Genomic DNA, 20812 nt, shown 5'->3' with positions numbered 1-20812 from the left:
TGCCAGCTAATTTTTGTATTTTTAGTAGAAACGGGGTTTCACCATGTTGGCCAGACTGGTCTCGAACTCCTGACTTCAGGTGATCCGCCCACCTTGGCCTCCCAAAGTGCTGGGATTACAGGTATGAGCCACCATGCCTGGTCAAGCCATCTTGAACTACCCAGTGGAGCTCTACCCCAATTCCTGACCCGGAGAATCATGAGAAGCAGGCAACGGAAAGGCTGCTACACCCTCTGCCTTTTTATTAACTTGATGGTCATAGTTAAGAAATCAAGACATGAGACTATGGTTAAGTTTCAGAAGTCTCATTAAGAGACCCAGTCAGCTAACACTTCCATGTATGTCAGCAGCTCTTCTCCAACAATAAAGCTGTAATTTAAATTAGTTTATTAATCTGCTGATCAATCCACCCTATGGGTATATTCACTTATACTTAGCATTTAACTGTAACAAAGTTTTTTTTTCTTTTCAAATCCTAATATTCTGGTTATCTACTGCTATACAGCAGACCACCAGAGAACTTGGTGACTTGGAATGATACTACTTATTTATTTTGTAGAGACAGGTTGCCACCATATTGCCCAGGCTGGTCTCGAACTCCTAGGCTCAAGCGATCCCAGCCTCCCAAAGTGCTGGGATTACAGGTGAGTGACCATGCCCAGCCGACACTACTTATTTTGCTCACCACTTTGTAATTTGAGCAGGGCTTCATGAGGATGGCTGGTCTCTGCTGCCCTCAGCATCAGCTAGGGCTGGCTTGAAGGCTGGGGGTGTAATAATTTGAAGGCTGGCTCTCTCTTATCTGGAGGTTGGTGGTGGAAGACTTCAATAGCTGGAGGCTAGAACAGTGGGGTTCTATCTCTATCATCTCTATGGAGCTTTTCCACACAATCTCTTCAGCATGGTGGCTTCAGGCTGGCTAGTCATCTTACATGTTGGCCAGGGCTCCCAAGACACACACTCCCAAGAAAGTGATCCCGGAAGAAGCTGTATCGCACTGTATGACTTATGCTCTGGAAGTCATATACCAATCCTTGTGCCCTGCCATTGGTCCACCCATATTCAATAAAATGGACTATCGGCCCCGCTTCTTGATGAAGGAATGCCCATATCACACTGTTAAAAGGGCAGGTGGCTGCTGCCGTATTTGGAAAATACAATCCTGCCTTGCCCAAGTTCCAAACTCTGCACCTGAATTTCATGCTAGGGATAAAACTTGATAGAAAAACTAATTCCAGGAGCTTTGATTGCTTTTAAAAAATGCCAATTGCAACACTTAACATGAATTCAGTTTCCTTATACATGTCTTGATTTGGGAGTGCAGTTCATCTTACCCTCCCCAGGGATTTAGATTCAAACTGGGAGGGTAGAATGTGAATAATCTATCATTTTTGCTGTTTCTTAAACCTTTTTTTAAAAAAATAGATTTTATAGCCTGCAGTCGACACACACAGAATTTTCATCAAGGTTGAGACATTATGAATTTAATCTGACAGCCACCTATTTTAAAGAAAATTAGTTGTATATGCTCTGTAACAAGTTTAGGGTAAATATTAGTAACATATATTTCTACCTGCATGTGTATGCCCACATACCTACTCATGTTGTGTCTCATTCCTGAAGGATTTCCAGCTTCTATGCCCAGTTTCCCTGGCATTTTCTTAAACCTGGCAATGCCACACCAAAGGGATGTGATGCCTTTTTAACTGCTGTCAGCAACACTCATATGGTCAGGGCAGGAAGTAATGTGTGCAGTATCTTTAATTCCAGTAGAATCATATTAAGGCTGAGATTTAATTAGCTAAATTGGAGTTTGTATGTCAACAACAAAACCAGCATTTCTATTATTGTAAAAACATGCCCAAGGACATATAGCAATTGGCTAAAAGCTGCTATGCTTGTGTGGCATTTTGTAGTTACGAGACAGCTTCTTAGAATTATTACAAATAAAAATAAATAGCCAATACATTTATTTCTTGAAGATTATTGTGCTTATGTGAAGTACTTCTTCTCTGTCTGTGGTCTGGCTTTTAAACCTTGCTTTTCCAGCTTATTGTCTTCTAGAATTAAGTTCGCTAAACTATGTTTTCATCACAATCCAAAGACATGATTTTATGAGTCTTTTAACATTGACTTTCCAGACTATCTCTGTAGATTCCACTTTGAGGTCGCCAAACAGCTATATCACTGAAAACTTTGGTATGTATCAAATGTTTGCATTTTAAATTATCTCCTCAACCATGTGATTTCAGAGATTTTGGTAGTCAACTGACTCCTGACTCCTAACATTTTGTGTCTGAAAATTAAATGTATTGCTAACAGAACCCATCAGTGAATAAAGAATTTGTATTTTTTTCTTTTTATTACACATGCCAGTGCAGAGGAAAGCATTCTTTTATAAAGTGAATTATCCCCCTTTGTTTATTGGGAATTTTTCATTTTCATAGTTTCTCTCAAAGCTGAGCAATCCAAGAATATTTTTGCAAGAAACAACAATAGAATGAGGACTGGATGTGTTCTTAGGAAACATTTTAACATTTCAGTTCATTTTAAAGGGAATGAGTTTGTTTTTAAAATTGTTTGTTAGGAAGAAGAAAACTGGATTAAATGCCAAAGAATGGTAAAAGAATGCTGTGAGGTGACATTAATTTAGAACAGAAAATGTAATTGCTAGGAAGAAATGGCAGAGTGCATCTTTGTCACAAGCTGATGGGAGGCATTACTTTTCAGGTAGCTCTAAAAGATGAGCCTCATATAAAGTCAATGGATCAACATATCTCGCAGCTAAATAAGGCGAGGGCCAGCCAGCACTGTGTGGTGTGAAGGCCTGTATGCCCCTTTAGCAAAGCTACATTAACCAAGGAAGCTGAGCCTTGAAAGCAGCTTTCACAGGCTACCTACTCACAGAAATTCTCAGAGAAGCAATTTTCATTTAGAAATGAGAAAGTTACTGGAGTTATTACAATTGCTCTTCATCACCTCCCCACTCCAAGCCCCCAAAAAAGTGAAAAATGATTTGAATCTACCCTGTTAACATTCAGCTGAAGTTGAACTTGAAGCCATTAGCTATGCGACTATATAGAATATCTGATGGTATCAGATATTTGGGGATTCGCCTAACCCCACAAGAGTGGCTCAATGGGTGTTTCACGTTCCCTGTGTGTTAGCTCCTCCCTAAGGAAAGGGCCCAGGGAACTCACCGGATTCCCTTTTCCAGTCTTGCCATTAAGACTGCAATGGAAACTCAGTTTAAAATGAAAGAATTACTTGTCATTCACCTAATCTCTCTGAACATTATTTTCTTCTTTGGTAAAGTGAAGATAAACCTACCTGCCCTACTTTTTCGTAAGAGTGTTGTGATTTAAAAGAAAAAGACAATAAGTAATGTGAAGTGAACATTTGGCATAATCTAGCCCCTATAGGCATATTCTATACATTGTCCCACCAAATCCTCATAATGATCTTAGGAAACAGGTACAGAGCTAAAACTGAGGCTTAGAGAACGTCAATACCTTGCCCAAACCATATCTGGTAAGTGGCAGAGCCAAGATTTGAGCTGTCTGACTTCAGACTACTAAACTATTCTACCTCTAATATAACATACATGAAAACAAATATCAGATGGTGAAGTCCTAGGCAAACATCAGATCTCACTATTTTTAAAACTTCTTTTCTCTGAATCTTTACTTAAAAATTACATTATGTGATCGGGTACAGTGGCTCACGCCTATAATCCCAGCACTTTGGGAGGCCAAGGTGGGTGGATCACAAGGTCAAGAAATCGAGACCATCCTAGCCAACATGGTGAAACCGCGTCTCTACTAAAAATACAAAAATTAGCTGGGTGTGGTGGTGCACACCTGTAATCCCAGCTACTTGGGAGGCTGAGACAGGAGAATCACTTGAACCCGGGAGGCAGAGGTTGCAGTGAGCCGAGATTGCACCACAGCACTCCAGCCTGGCGACAGAGCAAGACTCTGTCTGGAAAAAAAAAAAAAAAATTATATGTGTGTGTGTTCATATATCACTTTTAAAGTTTCCATTTTTGTTGATTTTGGTAAGGGCAAGATGTTTTTATGCAGATGATTTTTTATGATAGTAATATATGCCAGTAATATATGGTCTGTGACAAAAATGCAGAAAATACAGAAAAGTCTAGATTAAAAGAAGAAAACGTGATAGCAAGTCAAACCTAAAAGCATGCTGAATAAGCAGCAACCCACATTTGTCCCCCAAAAAGTAAGGTCATTGTAACACTTTTCTCAGGGGAAGAATAAAATATATTAGCACTATGCGCACATCGTTCGCACTGTGATATTTATTAAAGGAGAGTCCGGCAACATATTGACTATAGCAAGTTGTCATAGCTTGTCAGCTATAATTAGAAAAAAAAGAATTGTAAGAAAAATTAAATGAAGATTAGCCACAAAATGCTTGACAGAGGTAAGATTTGGCAGATACCTCGAGACTCTAAATTTGCTAACATTACTAAAGATTCATTTCCAGAAAACCCAGATCTAGAAGAAAGATTCCCATAGTGTAACAGTTTGCATAGGGTGCTTTAGAATATATTTATTTATCGAGACTGACCTGAGAATTGATTCTGGCAAATGTTCATTTTGGAACTACAGCAAAGGGTCGGAGAATTCCTAGAATTCAGAGTTGTACCTTGGATTTTAGAGGGACATTTGAGGCAGAAATGTGAGTAGAATGCAGGAGACTGGACTCTGAACATGAGAGGCTCTCGTTTAAAAGATTATTACTAGAAATGAGCAGTCAGGAGTGTCTGTTTCTCTGCTTTTAGTAACTGTTGGAAAGAAAAAATCTAAGACACAAACCATGAGATTCTAAAGAGCAGAAAAAGGATCCAGGGAGCCTGTTAGGTAAGATATTCAGAGATGAAAGAATCTCACCATGACTTCAAATATATGTGCCCCTCACCCCAGTCCTCCTGAAAACCAAGGTGTTTTGTCATTTCTGTGCTGTATTGATTTCCCTTCTAATTTCAACTGCCCTCACACCTGAGAGGAGCAACATTTTTTTTTTCTTTTTAGGTTAGATGGGTAATGTGCCGATGTGGGAACAAGGTTCAGAGGGTTGAACATCTCACACATGTCATGAACACCCAATTACCATGCTCATGAACTATAGAAGAATCAGAGGAATGGCATTTTCCAATTGCTTCCCTAGACAGGCTGTTACCTGTAAGACCCGTCCCCAGATCCAGAGGCTGCAATGAACCCTCTGAAACCACTGCTTTGTTGTTCAGTTATCCTAGCCTTTCTCTATATCACCTCTGGTTCCCTCTATGGCATCTTCAGCCACTAACTCAGGAAAGAAAAATTCCAGGGGAAAAAAAAAAAAAAAGATTGGTGTGAAACACACACACAAACACCCCACACTTTCAAAGTGCCCCCAGTGACAAGTTAAGCAGTCGTCCAAGATTATGTAAAAAATTCCTGAATCCTGTAAGTCCTGTCCTTTATTCCTTTCTAAGCATGAATAATCCAATTCTCTGATTCCTGGAAAATTATAGGCAGTATGTAGAAGGAGAGAAAAAAAACTGACTAGTCTCTTTCAGGAAAACTTTCCTGGCCAGGCACAGTGGCTCACACCTGTAATCCCAGCACTTTGGGAGTTCAAGGCAGGTGGATCACCTGAGGTCAGGAGTTTGAGACCAGCCTCGCCAACGTGGTGAAACCTTGTCTCTACTAAAAATATAAAAATTAGCCGGGCGTGGTGGCGGGCACCTGTAATCCCAGCTACTCGGGAGGCTGAGGCAGGAGAATTGCTTGAACCTGGGAGGCGGAGGTTGCAGTGAACTGAGATCATGCCATTGCACTCCACCCTGGGCGACAGAGTGAGATTCCATCTCAAAAACAAACAAACAAACTTTCCTGTGCTGACAGTTCATTTTGTCTTTGTTTCTGAAATTTTGTGACCTGAGTCATATTAGACATTTAATATACACTTAAATATTACATGCAAGGGAACATACATTTTGTCACCCACACAAAATAATTTGCTGAAAAAAGAGAGACAAAGTCACTCCCTTAAGCATAGAAGGTGCTTAATAAATTCATTAATTACAAAAAAATCCACAAACCCTAGAATGAAATAATTAGGAAAGGATTAATGTAATTGTATTTTATTATACATGAGCCAGAGTAATTTGATTTTATACTAGTTTTATTTTCCTTTTTTAAAAATGCATTTTCAATTTTCATTTCTCACATGTAGGCTTCATGAAGAACCACTAAAAAGGAATCAGAGAGATTCATGCTGCCCAGGCAACAAAATCAGCAAACAATGAAAGGCAAACTAGGTGTTGATGGTTAAAAACAAATAAATTGTAATCCCTGCTTTTGTTGCTTTGCCACAGAATCATCACCTGCTGCCCACCATTACATTAATTCTTGTCCCTCATACTAGCAACTTTACAGCTGCCCTGTCTCCTTCCACCTTAGTCCAGTGATTTCTTTTTTTTGCGGGGGGGCGGGGAGAGATGGGGTCTCGCTATATTGTCCAGGCTGGTCTCGGACTCCTGGGCTCCAGTCATCTTCTCACCTCAGCCTCCCAAAGTGTTGGGATTATTGTAAGTTACCTCAAGTAGGCTGTTTCACTATTGTGCAAGCAAGCCCAAAGATGTACTATTTTGAGAGAATAAAACATTTAAATAAGCATAGCCTTTAAATCATCCAAACTTCTAGTCCCAATTTTGATTCACCCATTTCCTTATTCTTAGAAAAAATTCACATATGGGTCAATCATGTCATACAAGAAAGTAACTCAATGCTCACATTTAATAAACTTTAAAAAAATTGGAGATTTGCTCAGTAATGCTTTTTTCCCTCTTTTAGATTATTAATAAAAACCTATACATTTACTGAGGAAGTATTTAAAATTAATTTTCACTTCATGTATTTGCATTTATACATGTTGCTATTTATGGGCAAAAACTATTCCATGTACAATTAGTGATATTTTTCCCCAAGGGATGAGCTCATGCTTCCACTGAAGAAATTAAACACACACTTTTGATGTATTCACTCTAATTTCAGGATCGATATCCTGAAGAATAAAAATACCCTGTCCAAAACTTGGAGAATAACTTTGATTTCTTTTTTAATTTCAATTTCATATGTAAGCTCCACCCAAGACTAAGTTCTGCTCCGGGTTCTGATAGTACTGAAATTGCTGTCTCTTTTTTCTAGAGTACGACATAATTCTTACCTAAATGTCAAATAGTCATGGTATTCTTATAAATAACCTTGTTTACAGTAAACTTAATGTATGTTTGGAAAATAATTCATTAAACACTGTAAAATACTAGTGTTGATGACTTCCTTGGGAAGAGTGAAAGAGCTGATTTAGGATTTGGCCATTTGTAGTGACAACCTAGCAAAATAATTAAGGAAAAAACTATTCAGAGTTCCCGTTCCATTGATTTCATTCACAGAATGCCAGCTGGTTCCAGTGCTTCCCTGTTTAAACAAATACTAATTTCAAGCTTTTTGAACAGACCTTGCTTAAGGAAAGTCAGGAATAAAACATGAGCAAGTTACCCTGTATCAAGTGCAGGCAACGTGCCTGAGTTTGCAACTGACTCATGAGATTCTGGTGTCTCAGGGATATCTATTTGATCTCTTATTCTCAGCTATATAATCTTCCAGATTAAACTGCACCAGAAATAATCTGTGTACACCCCAGAGAGTAAATCATCAGAAATATCTCTGCTCTTCCCTTTTTCCACTCTTGCACATGACTTTGCATGTGATTATGTAAAACCTGCAGGCCTGATATTTTCATTGTAATCCTGCAATTACAATTATATAACCAGCTTGCCGTTTCCAATTAAAAATATTTTTTTAAGTGACAAAAGTGCCCTACAATAAATGCAATTTATGGTGAAGTGTCCCAGCGATCACACTGGGGGATTCAGAAGCAGAGCTAAAACACTTTCTTCCAACTCTCTGCCCAGTTGATCCATTTATCCCTTTAAAATACATTATGTAGAATCAAAAAATATTTCTGTTCTGAGTATATGGAGGTTCCCTGGGATTTAGGGGATTTCGCTTGAAATAGTTTTTTTTCCACAAGATTTCAGCTTTTGCAGAATTAGCTCTGATATGAATAATATTTTCACATCGTTTCAAACGCATTTAAATTTCTAAAGGTATTGCTCAAGGAAGCAACTAATGCAAACTTTGTTAACAGGAAAAACCATGTTTAAAATAAAAAATTAAGCACGGCAGGTACCTAAAAGGAGCCTAAAAACAGAAACAGCATTGAACATTTCTAAGAGGTGGAACATGTAAAAATAGGTATGTTAAAAAAAAAAAAGTTCAGAAATAGATCCAAATATATGTGGGATAAAAATTGCATTATAAATCAGAATGGAATGAAAATAGGGATAGTTCAATATTTGATATTGAGCTACCTGGGCAGCATTCTAGGGGAAAGCCTATCTTACACCAGGCCAAATTTCAAATGAATAAAAAAATGCAAAGGTAAACACCAAAAACTACCCAAGATCTAGGAGAAAAACGGGATACTTTCTTAATGACCTTGAGTATGGTAGACCTTTTCAACTATGAGTCAAAACCAAAAGCCATAAAAGAAAATATTGGTAAATTCAGGTACATAAAAATGAAATGTATTTTATATTTTATTTATAAAAATAAAATTTATTTTATATAAGATGAGATAAAAATATTTGTAATTCATACTAATAAAGGTCTTATCTTCCTAATACAAAAGAGCTTAAGTTGAGAAGAAATAAACAGCCCAAAAGAAAATCGTACAAGAGGAAAACAATGGGAAAAATTAGATACCATTTTTCTTCATTTGTTCACACACACAAAAAAAGTTTGATGACATCAAGTGGAAAATATTGTTATGTATTACTGTTAAATGCATTAAGTTACTATAAACTTTATGTGTAGGGCATTTTGGCAATATCTACAAAATTACTAATTATTCCTTTGGCTAGCAATTCTACCTCCACAGATATATTTGTGAAATGACCCTTCATAAGATTATTCACTACAGAAATGTTTATTGGAAACAACACAAATATTCATCAGTTGGAGACTAGTCAAAGAAATTATGGTAGCTCCATATAGTGGAATGCAGCTGTAAATAAGGAAAAAGGGAAAGGGTCCATGTACTGATTTAGAAAGATCTCCAAGAAATAAATAACATTAAGTGGGTGGTGGGGAAGCAAAGGCACAACAGTGTCTGCAGTATGCTACCTTTTGCATAAAAAGAGACAAGAAAAACTACATTAACATTTGTATCAACCCAATACTACCTAGGAAAAAAGATTTGTTGGTATGTGCTAAACAAACTATGCTTACACGTACACATAATAACATCAGGGCCAGGTGTGGTGGCTCATACCTACAACCCCAGCACTTTGAGAGGCCAACCAGGGGGAGGATGGTTTGAACCCAGGAATTTGAGACCAGCCTAGGCAACACAATAAGACCCCATCCCTTAAAAAAATAAAAATAAAAATTAGTTGGGCATGGTGGTGCGCACCTGTAGTTCCAGCTACTCAGTAGGCTGAGGTGGAAGGATCACTTGAGCCTGGGAGGCTGAGGCTGCAGTGAGCCATGATGGTGCTACTGCACTCCAGCCTGGGCAATGGAGTGAGACCCTACCTCAAGAAAAGAAAAACAAAAAAGAAAAGAACATCAGGTGTGCAGCTGTCTGTGTGTGTCTAGGTTGATTGGGAACTAGGTTGATTGGGAACTAGGTAGATGGGGAACAGGGTTGTGAAACAATTTAATTTTCAATAATATGCATATTACCTGTTCAAAAATTAAATCAAACCAATATTTTTCCCTAATCTAAGCCTAGATGATATTTACTTTACTTCTGATTATGTATCTCTTTAATGACACATTCTTTAAAATTATATGTCGTGCTAGAAATGTAAGATTAATTAGGTTTGGTTGAAATTCATTATTGAAAGAGTAGGTTACAAAAATTAATCATATTCTTGACATTTCTTACTCAATTTTGGCTTTCTTTGTATAACTCTTCTTTATACTTGTACTTCAAATATAACCCTTCTATGTTGCTTAGAAATATGTGAAAACATTCACTGATCAAGGACCCTAACCTTGTCACTGAAGAATTTTAATCAATTTGAAGTTTTTATGAGCATATAAACGTGTTAAAGTTTTTTTGTTAAAGTTTCATTCTTTATCACGTACATGAAGTTCTACTAAAGAAGTTAATTGGCCATCTGCATTTCTTATCTATTTTTCCTCTTAAAGTGGAATATAAAATCCTACTTTTATCCTAGGATGAAAAATCATTCCTTCAAGTGGTAAGATGTCTTCAGTGCATGCAAGGATATTTTCCTGACTGTATAAGATTCTCACCAAACACCACCATGTCTCTTTTAGAGATCTTTTGCTTTGTATTTAACAAGAACTCTTTTTTTCTTAGACATGATTAAGGTTTTATTCCAGTTAATCGCAAACACAATTTAACCTTCAGGAGTTCCCTTTTAAAAAGTTTGCTCTTTCACTTTATTCATTATACACCCTCAGCCCACCCTGTAGATGTATTTTGGAACACTTCACATAATTATTAGGTAATTGTATGATTTGTTGTTTCATGTTTGTCTTCTGGTAGAATTCAAGGATAGGAACCAAATCTCTCCTATTCACCATGGTTGTAGTCCCCATGCCCCAAGAAGTCTAATGAATTGTCTTGTACATAGTAAATTGTCAATATGCAGTATACTTGTTGAACAAATGAATTGCCTTTGTCTTAACATCTTAACATCTATTAAAATTACAAGCTCCTTGAGATTAGAGACTGTTTCAAAGGAGTTGGTTTGGTATATAGCTAACACAGTATAGAACCAAATTACATACTTAATTCATTTATCACGAATGAAGCAATCGCACATCACTGGCAACACTAATATTGACAGACCCCGTAATCAACATCCTTGAAGTAATAGAACATTGCTGGCTTGACTAAAAATAATAAAAATTTCAAATTATGTTTTGTGTCAAATAATTCTGACAATTTTTATGCTTCACTGAGAATATTAATTAACCTCTGCAATGAGGTGTTATCCACTTCCAAGGTAGTTCTATATGACCTATATGAAATACACTTCACCTCCAGTAGGCAGTCTTTTCTTAAAGACCAGCAAAATAGAGCGAGGTTTGGATACTAAAAGTATTTACAGTATGTACAAGTGGAAAAAGTATATCATCCATTCAAAACTGTTTAATTTTCCTTGGGTTGTTATAATGACAACTTCCTTAACCTGATAACAGATTTTTTAAAATGTAATCATGTATTTATTTTATGGTTTGCACAAGATGTACCTTTAGTACATCCAGATTTTCATAACCCGTCAAACAGTTTTTCAGTATGTGTTATGGCAGGATATTCTAGAACTGCCAAGAAAAGTAAATTCACAGAGCTGCCTGCAATTCACTAACTATAACAAATTAGCATAAGCAGCCCCATTTTAGAAGGCACGGCTTTTACAAGTTACACAGAAAAATAATGTGGGTTTGCATTTCTATCATTAAAAACTGCCCTTGCCATGAATGGTTACACTGTGAATATTAAACACAGCCCAGATAATCCAATGTAGCTTGTCTGTTTGAGGTGGAACTCCTTAATGAAACATTTGGTTATGATCTGAAGACTAACTAGGAAAACTAGCTAACAAGTACCTATTTTTACGGATTTTTTTCTACTTTAAAAAAAACGCATATCAAATAAAACCTCTCAACACTTGTCAGCTCTCCTGTGAACATACCATATAAATGGACTGGCACCGGCTGCCAGAGAAAACGAAAGGCCAAATTACTCTCTTCCACCCATGCTGTGAAGTTCAGAGAGAAATCTGTCCTAGACCCAAACCACACGGATAGCATACAATGCACCATTTAGCAAGAATGAAAGAATGGATAAAATTCTTCAGATTTCTCTCCACAATAGCAAAGATCTTATTTTGTTAGTCACCATCACAATTTAAAAGGCCTCTGGTGGTTGCTCACGGAACAAAACAAAGGTATTTTCAAATATCTAATTTGCTTAAGCTCTGTTCATTCTGGCCAAAACTCCAAAAGGCATAAAAACCGTGGCTGCAGGCTTACCTTATTCCAAACATATCCGCAATGCAGTCAGTTGCCAGTGTAATACTAAAGAGGTCTTATCAGTACCTAGAATAAATCAATCAAGGAAGTGAATTTAGAGTCGGGTTTTTGATTCTGGGAAACAATGAAACTGTTTATAACCATCTTGGGAATACTATTTTCAAGCAACCTGGGCAATACAGTGAGACCCTGCCTCAGAAAAAAGAAATATATCTTTTTACAGAACCGAATACACTATTGGCCAGCTTCGGAATTTTGTGAATGCAGCTGCTTGGAGGGCAGGACCTTCGTTCACCCCTTCCGCTCCAACCCGTGGAGAAGGTTACAGGGACTGTCAGTGCCAGCCTGCTTTATGGTGGGCGAGAGAGTGTGGGGGTGGGGGCAGAGATGCAAACTAAATAAGGTTTAAAGAGAAATTAGAAGATGCCTGTCCTGCCATGGACCGTCACAAACAGGCTCTTATTTTTCTGTTGGACTCTAAACTTTAATTTACCCATGTATTCTCTCTTCCTCAAACTCAGAACGTTAAGACTTACCCTTCACCCTCCCACATGCCTCCTCCCCAAGCACTTTCCCACAGGTAGTCCCTATTGAAACACAGGTGGCTGCCCATGCTGGAAATTTGCAAATGTCCCAGTTACAGCCCTTTTCAATCAATCACCAAGTCCAGGTGAATCTACCTCTTTAATAACTTCAAAGTGTTTCCAGTTTTGTGCATCCCTAAAATGGCCACCTAATCCAGTCCATTCTGGTCTCTTTCTTGGATTTTGATAACAACTTCCTAAATTATCTTCCCACCTCCAAGTTGTTACCACTCCTTTCTAGTCTTTTTTTTTTTTTTTTTGAGACAGGGTCCCACTCTGCCACCTAGCCTGGAATGCAGTGCAGCAAACACTGGTCACTTCAGCCTCAGCCTCCAGGGCTCCAGCGATCCTCCCGCCTCCTGAGTAGCTGGAACTACGTGCATGCGCCACAATGCCTGGCTAATTTTTGTATTTTTAGTAGAGACGAGGTCTTGCCATGTTGCCCAGGCTGGTTTTGAACTCCTGAGCTCAAGTGATCCTCCCACCTTGGCCTTCCAAAGTTGTAGGACTACAGGCATGGGCCACCATGCCCAGCCCCCTTCTAGTCCATTTTTTTTACACCCACATCGATTTTTCCCCCACGCTGATCGTATCATTCCCAAACTTACTATCTGACATTCAGAGCCATCGTGTTTTTTTCCCCATCTCATTTTGACCTCAGTTTACCTCTCTCGTTTTATCTTGAGCCTCTTCTGCGCACAAACACCAAAACGCTGTACTTTTTGGTTGCCTGAGAGCAGCGTATCAGATCAAAACCTGGGAACTTTGTATTTGTCCTTTTCTCTCTGCCAGGAATATCGTCCTCTCCACTTGCCCAATTAGCCCCACCTCCTCATCATTTTTACCTCTGTGGAAATCCCTTCCTTCCAGAAGCCTCCACTCACTTCTGATGTCAAGGAGCTTCTGCGGCGCCCTGCACGCACTTTTACAGATGCAGGTGGTTGTTTGCCTTGTTAGACTGCAAGCTCCCGTGAGCTGGGTTCATTGCTCATCGTCGACTTGGCCTGGCAAATAATGACTTGGCCTGGTAAATAATCATTATTTGGTAAATAATGATTACATGAACAAACGTAACTAAGATATCCAGATACAATCTAATGCATTTCATGCAACTCGTGTGTAACCAAGTGAGGTTTTCCAGCTGTTTCAGCTTCTACTATAACTTACATTACAGAACTGGGGTGTCCCAAGCACCAGATTATAAGAATCACCTGAGTCACTTGACAAACTAACAGCATCCTGTCTCCTAAAGAGACACACGGGAAACTGGTAAAAGCGAATCTGAAGGAAAAAACTGGTGATCAGAACCAGGAATAAACTTGTTTTTCTCTGCATACCCTTTAGATTTGCCTTGAGTTTAAAAAAAAAAACTACACACACAAACACACTCTCTCTCTCATTTAAAATAAATATATTTACTTTATATGTCTTATATATTCATATATTGCTGGAAAAACACACAAGAAACCAACAACATTGAGCACCTCCAGGTAGGTGAAGGGATACTGAGAGAACAAAGTTGGGATAGAGACTTTATAATGGCACTCTTTTATACCTTTTGGAATTTCCCATCATTTTTAATGTATGACCTGGTCAAAAAATTTAAAAATTAAACAAAATCACAGGCTGGGCACAGTGGCTCATGCCTGTAATCCTAGTGCTTTGGGAGGCCAAAGTGGGAGGATCACTTGAGCCCAAGAGTTCAAGAGCAGCTTGAGCAACATAGCAAGATTCCGTCTCAACAACAACAAAATTTTAAAAATTAGCCAGGTGTGGCGACACATGCCTGTAATCCCAGTTGTTTAGGAAGCCAGGATGGGAGGATCGCCTGGGCCCAGGAATTCAAGGCTGCAGTGAGCTGTGATGGTGCCACTGTACTCCAGCCTGGCAAGACTCAGTCTCTTAAGTAAATAAATAAATAAATACACAGATTTTCAGGCCCACCCCTGCATATTCTGATTCATGAAGCTGGAGGTGGGGCCTAAAAAAATCTGTATTTTTAATAAATTCCCTGGGTAATACCTATGATCAGGTAAGTCTGAGGAACACTGTTAATGTTGGACTTGACCTTAGAGATCATCTAATCCAGTAGTTCCCAAACCTGGGCATCATCCTTGACTTAATCAGAATATCCAGGGAAGGGTCCAGGGAAACCAGTGCTTTGAAAAGTGCCCCCAGATGATTCCAATGCAGGCACTGGCTTGCAGCTTGCATTGAGACCCATGACAGAGTGTCATCCATCACCCAACCAATATACGAATTTCTTCTCAGTATTGTATGCACAGAAATGTCTCCATCATTATTGTAGCTGGTCTTCAAGAGAGCCCTTGGTGACTCTCCCCTCCTGGTATTCATGCCTTTATGTAGTTTCCTCCCACAATGAATAGGGCTCACCTGTAGAACCCATAGGATATTGTGGGAATGATGGAGCGTCGCTTTCAACACTAGGCTGTCAAAGATATTGTGGCTTCTGCCTTGTTCTCTCTTGGCTTGTCTGCTCTGGGGAAGCCAGGTGCCATGTTACGAGGATGCTTGGGGGCCACATGGCGAGCAACTGAGTCCTCCTGCCAATCACCAGCACTGACTTGCCAGTTACCTGAGTAAACCCTGTTGAAAGTGGCTCCTCCAGTCCCAGGCAAGCCTTCAGATGACTGCAGCCATGGCTGACATCTGGACTGCAATCTCATAAGAGATCCTGAGACAGAACCACCAAGCTGCATCACTCCTCCATTTCTGGCCCATTGAAACTGAGTGAAGTAGTAAATGCTTAATATTGTTTTAAACTGATAACAGGGTTTTTTTGGGGGAGGTGGGGTGCAGGAGACTTGTCACACAGCCATAGATAACTAAAACAATCATATTTTCCCACAAGTGCATTTCTTACCAGTGGCCCCATTTCCGTTTCATCTCCCGTCTGGCAAAATATTCGCTTCCCCAAGCCTGCAAGTAAGGTATTATAACATATTTGCTTTCACAGGTTGAGTGTTAGTTTAGAGTGCCATCATGGGGCTTTCTAACTTGGGCAGCACAACTTCTCAAATACTGTCAGTTAGCAGTGGGGAAACTTGTCAGTCTTACTTCCTGTGGTTCTCTGTGGCTTGGCTTGAGTGGATGGGGAAAAACCAAATGATCTTTTTTTGTGGTGATGAAATCCTGAGCCCTTGTCTATTGTAGGCCCAGTTCTGGCATTCTCCATGCCCACTGAGGCCTCTCTCTGACCTTTCCCTATACATAGAAGGCAGGACAACTGTAAATGCACTTTAGCTTGTGATGTGATGTCTGTGCGTTACACCTGCCAGATTCTGGATCTTGACCTGAAAGTATTGGTTTCTGTTTTGACAGAGGAGATGGGCACCTGATTTTCATCTGGAAAATGATATGTGTGCAACATTGCCAGTATCAGAAAGAGTATTTCATATGCAATTACCCTCCAAGCCCTAGGAGGACTTCAAGTCCTTGGAAGGAAGCCAACCTACTCACTGTCCCTTGATGTCATCTACAAAGTCAGAACGGTAGAAATCACATTAGACTTCACTAACGAAACATCAGCCAAAGTCTTAAAACAAATATGTGCATTTGCTTCATGCCAGCTCTTCCTTTTTTCTGCCAGTTTCTGATAGTTATGGTCACCTAGCTTTGATCTCACCAGACACCTGATTATTTAAAAAGCCAAAATCCTAAACCCACTGCTTTTATTCTGCTTGCAGATAAAAGCAAAGGTCCATTTGTGAAACATCAAAAGGAATTAGGAAAATGTGGGATGTGTGTTGCTTGGTGTTGCCTAGCAATATGGTTAGGGCACAGGAATCACAGAGAGGATGAAATTCACACCCACAAGGAAATCATATTATTCATAATAAACACACACACGCACACACACATCCTGACATCTCTGCAAGAATGTTATAAACTGAGTACAGAATTATAGTCACAAGTAGAATAATCTTCGGAGCACTGAAGAATAAACATTCTAGTTAATTGGTTGCTTATATTTCAATGTCTATATGAGTACATCACTCCCTTAAAGGCAAAAGCATTAAATGCCTGTGAATGGAGTTTACAATATCTCTCATAGACATGAGCTCTGTCAGTATAAGTAAAACATACATTTTAAACCAAATATATTAATATGTAAAATGATAGGACGGAGTATTTAATATATAAAAACAACTTTAAGCCCTTTGCTCACCCTTATTTCAAAATATCTAGGTTTACCGTGAATGTTCCTAAGAGTGGTGGTAAAAAGCATGACCATCAAAGTCAGGCGCTTGTTTTCAAATCCTGACTCTGCCTTTTGCTATGTGACCGGGAATGGGTTATTTAATTTCCCTAAACCTGAGTTTCCTCATCTATCAATTTGAAATGATTGTACTACTAAATTTATAGGGCTGCTGTGAGGATTAAAATAAAGGAATCCGGCCGGGTGTGGTGGCCCACGCCTGTAATTCCAGCACTTTGGGAGGCCAAGGCGGGCAGATCACTCGAGGTCAGGAGTTTGAGACCAGCCTGGCCAACATGGTGAAACTCCGTCTCTACTAAAAATACAAAAATTAGCTGGGTTTGGTGGTGGGTGCCTGTAATCCCAGGTAATCAGGAAGCTGAGGCAGGAGAATCACTTGAACCCGGGAGGTGGAGGCTGCAGTGAGCCAAGGTCATACCACTGCACTCCAGCCTGGGCAGCCTGAGACTTTGTCTCAAGAAAAAAAAATGAAAAATATAAGAGAATCTATGTAAAGGATGAGTACAGGGCTTGGTTCTACAAATATATTGACATTTCTACTTTTTATTATTAATAGTACTGTATTGTTATGCAGAAGGCCTGTTGATTGCTTTTCAATAAATATAGATACTACCAATTAAGCCAAGAAAATGTTACAAGTAGAATTTTTGCCTGTAAGGGGGCTTTGGGGTGTTAGGAAAAGGAGATTATAGCCTCTAGTCCCTCCCCGCCCTATCAATTGTTCTTCCAAAGTCAGAGCCAAGCAACTCGAGTCCAAGAATGAGATGCAAGCCTCCAACATGGCCACTCACTGAAGGAAAACTCCCATTCCATGAGGCTGTTCCATCGTAGGGCTACACAGACCAGTATTCTCCCAGCTCCAGGCTCCCCTTGCAGAAGAACTCACTCCTGTATCCTGCATCCTCCTAGGTTACAAATCTGGGAGTCTTCTAAAAGGGCTTCCACCTTTCTTCTTTGTAGCTGACCTTGGAAATGTTCTCAGTTCTGGGTAGAGCTTTAATTTCCTCCGTAAGTACTGCTTTCCCAGGCTATGACTGCTCTGCCAGGTTATGATGATGGGAACCTGCAGGTGGGGAAGAAGGGGAGGCATTAGCTGCCTCTTCTGCTTGATCTAGGAGCTCTACTTCCTAGAAACATTTGTGTCCTAAGATATCGGTGAGACAGAATCAGAACAGCTGAGCTACCAGCCTTCCCCTAGGGAGAGGTAAACTGTTAATAGAGCACCCTGAGAAATAATATGTGTACCCAAAATAGGCAAAATATGAAGAGTGAGTGACTTGTAAGAATGAGAAAATTACATGGATCCTATTTTAAGATTCAAAAGTGGTGCGTGCCTGTAATACCAGCCACTCAGGAGGCTGAGGCAGGAGAATCCTTTGAACCCAGGAGGCAGTGAGCCGAGGCTGCACCATTGCACTCCAGCCTGGGCAACAAGAGCAAAACTAAAAAATTGATTCTTCAGGACTTTCAGGTTAACTTTGTGTTTATGAGCCCCATTAAAAAGTGGGCAAAGAACATTAACAGACATTTTTCAAAAGAAGACATCCATGTGGCCAAAAAGCACATGAAAAAAGGTCAGTATCACTGATCATTAGAGGAATGCAAATCAAAACTACAATGAGATACCATCTCACACCCTGTCAGAATGGCAATTATTAAAAAGTAAAAAAATAACAGTCTGGTTAGGTTGCAGAGGAAAGGGAAGGCTTATACGCTGTTCATGGGAGTGTAAATTAGTTCAACCATTGTGGAAAGCACTATGGCTATTCCTCAAAGAGCTAAAAGCAGAACTGCCATTCAACCCAGCAATCCCATTACTGGGTATATACTCAGGGGGATATAAATCATTCTACCATAAAGACACATGCACATGAGTGTTCATTGCAGCACTCTTCACACTAACAAAAACATTCTTACATTCACAATAGCAAAGTCAACCTAAATGCCCATCAGTGACAGATTGGATAAAGAAACGTGGTACATACACACTACAGAATACGGCACAGCCATAAAAAAGAACGAGACCATGTCTTTTGCGGGAACATGGATGGAGGTGGAGGCTATTATCCTCAGAAAACCAATGCAGAAACAAAAAACCAAATACCACATGTTCTCATTTATAAGTGAGAGCTAAATGATGAGAACCTATGAACACAAAGAAGGACCGGGGTCTTCAGAACACAACAGACACCGGGGTCTACTCGATGGTGGAGGGTAGGAGGAGGGACAGGATTAGAAAAGATAGCTATTCGATACTGGGCTTAATTCCTGGGTGATGAAATAATCTGTACAACAAACCCCAGTGACATGAGTTTACCTATGTAACAAACCATCACATGTACCCCAAACCTAAAATAAAAGTTAAAAAAGAAAAAAACTGTGTTTTAAGGAGCTGTGTTTTAAATGTCTATCCTCCAAGCAAGGAATGTGCCAAATACAGCATGTTTCCTCTTCTAAGTGTGTAATGTTCTACTGTTACATTATCTGATTTAATTTTTCAGGTGAGAGCTATCATTAGGCAGAATTCTGAGATGGCCTCCAAGTTCACTTGAGTTTTATTAGAACACAGCCATGTTGCTGTGCACGGTAGCTCACGCCTGTAATCCCAACACTTTGGGAGGCTGAGGTGGGCAGATTCCTTGAAGTCAGGAGTTCAAGACCAGCCTGGCCAACGTGGCAAAACCCTGTCTCCAGTAAAAATACAAAAATTAGCCAGGTGTAGTTGCCCGCACCTGTAGTCCCAGCTACTCGGGAGGCTGAGGCAGGAAAATCGCTTGAACCCAGAAGACGGAGGTTGCAGTGAGCTGAGATTGTGCCACTGCACTCCAGCCTGGGCAACAGAGCAAGACTCCATCTCAAAAAATAAAAATAATTTTAAAAAAGAACACAGACATGTTCATTTGCTTTTATGTATTATCAATGGCTGCTTTTGTGCTTTTGTGCACAGTAGTTGAGAGGAGAAGCTGGATGACCTGAAAGACCTACAGTCTGTGCTATCCGTCCCTTTGTAGGAAGTTTCAGCCTCTGGCTTAAACCATTTTGAGTTGGGTCTCTTGGGGGAGCTCATGTGTGCTGTTTAATCCCCCCTCCCTTGACTGCAGTCAGGACCTGTGAATATAATCCATTTCACTCGTTTGATTAGATTACATTATATGAGACCCTCTTAGCAAATTGGATAGAGACATTCTCCAGCTGGGCTTAAAGAAATGAGGTGTCTCATGGCGAGGGGCATGCGGTGGGCACGGAACTGTGAGTGGCTTCTAGGAGCCAAGAGTGACCCCCAGCTGACAGCCAGCAAGAAAACAGGGACCTCCGTCCCACAGCTGCAAGGAACTGGATTCTGTCAACTACATAGGCTAGAAAGAGGATTCCACGCCCCAGAAGAAAAGCCTCGTGACACCTTGATTGTAGCCTTGTGAGACCCTGCGTGGAGGACCTCAAGCCTTGCTTGGATGAGCCACAGAAACTGGGAGGTAGTTTGTATGTTGTTTTAAGCTGCGAGCTATGTGGCAATTTGTTACATAGCAATAGGAAATGAATGCAGATCACGATGTGGGTTGTCTGCCTAAAAACAACCACTCACACACACACCTCACCTGCTTTCTCAGTCTTAGGAAGTGAATCAAATCTTTTAGGAGGCATCTAAAAAAGCTTTCCCTGCTGGACACGGTGGCTCATGCCTGTAATCCCAGCACTTTGGGAGGCTGCAGGTGGGCTGATCACCTGAGGACAGGAGTTTGAGACCAGCCTGACCAACATGATGAAACCCTGTCTCTACTAAAAATACAAAATTAACCGAGCATGGTGGCGGGTGCCTGTAATCCCAGCTAGTTACCTGGAGGCTA

At 39.9% G+C, this 20812-nt stretch overlaps 1 non-coding gene across 1 annotated transcript; it reads right to left on the bottom strand.

The window, feature by feature from the left end:
* Positions 1–5053: 5053 nt before the first annotated feature.
* On the bottom strand, positions 5054–5157 carry LOC129471770 (small nucleolar RNA U13). The gene has a single exon (XR_008653727.1). It is a non-coding gene; the product is annotated as a small nucleolar RNA U13 (small nucleolar RNA).
* Positions 5158–20812: the final 15655 nt, after the last annotated feature.

Source organism: Symphalangus syndactylus, chromosome 21, assembly GCF_028878055.3.
Source record: "Symphalangus syndactylus isolate Jambi chromosome 21, NHGRI_mSymSyn1-v2.1_pri, whole genome shotgun sequence".
Classification (NCBI taxonomy): domain Eukaryota; kingdom Metazoa; phylum Chordata; class Mammalia; order Primates; family Hylobatidae; genus Symphalangus; species Symphalangus syndactylus.
The sequence above is the reverse complement of the archived record's forward strand: the minus strand, read 5'-3'. Positions and strand labels throughout refer to the sequence as shown.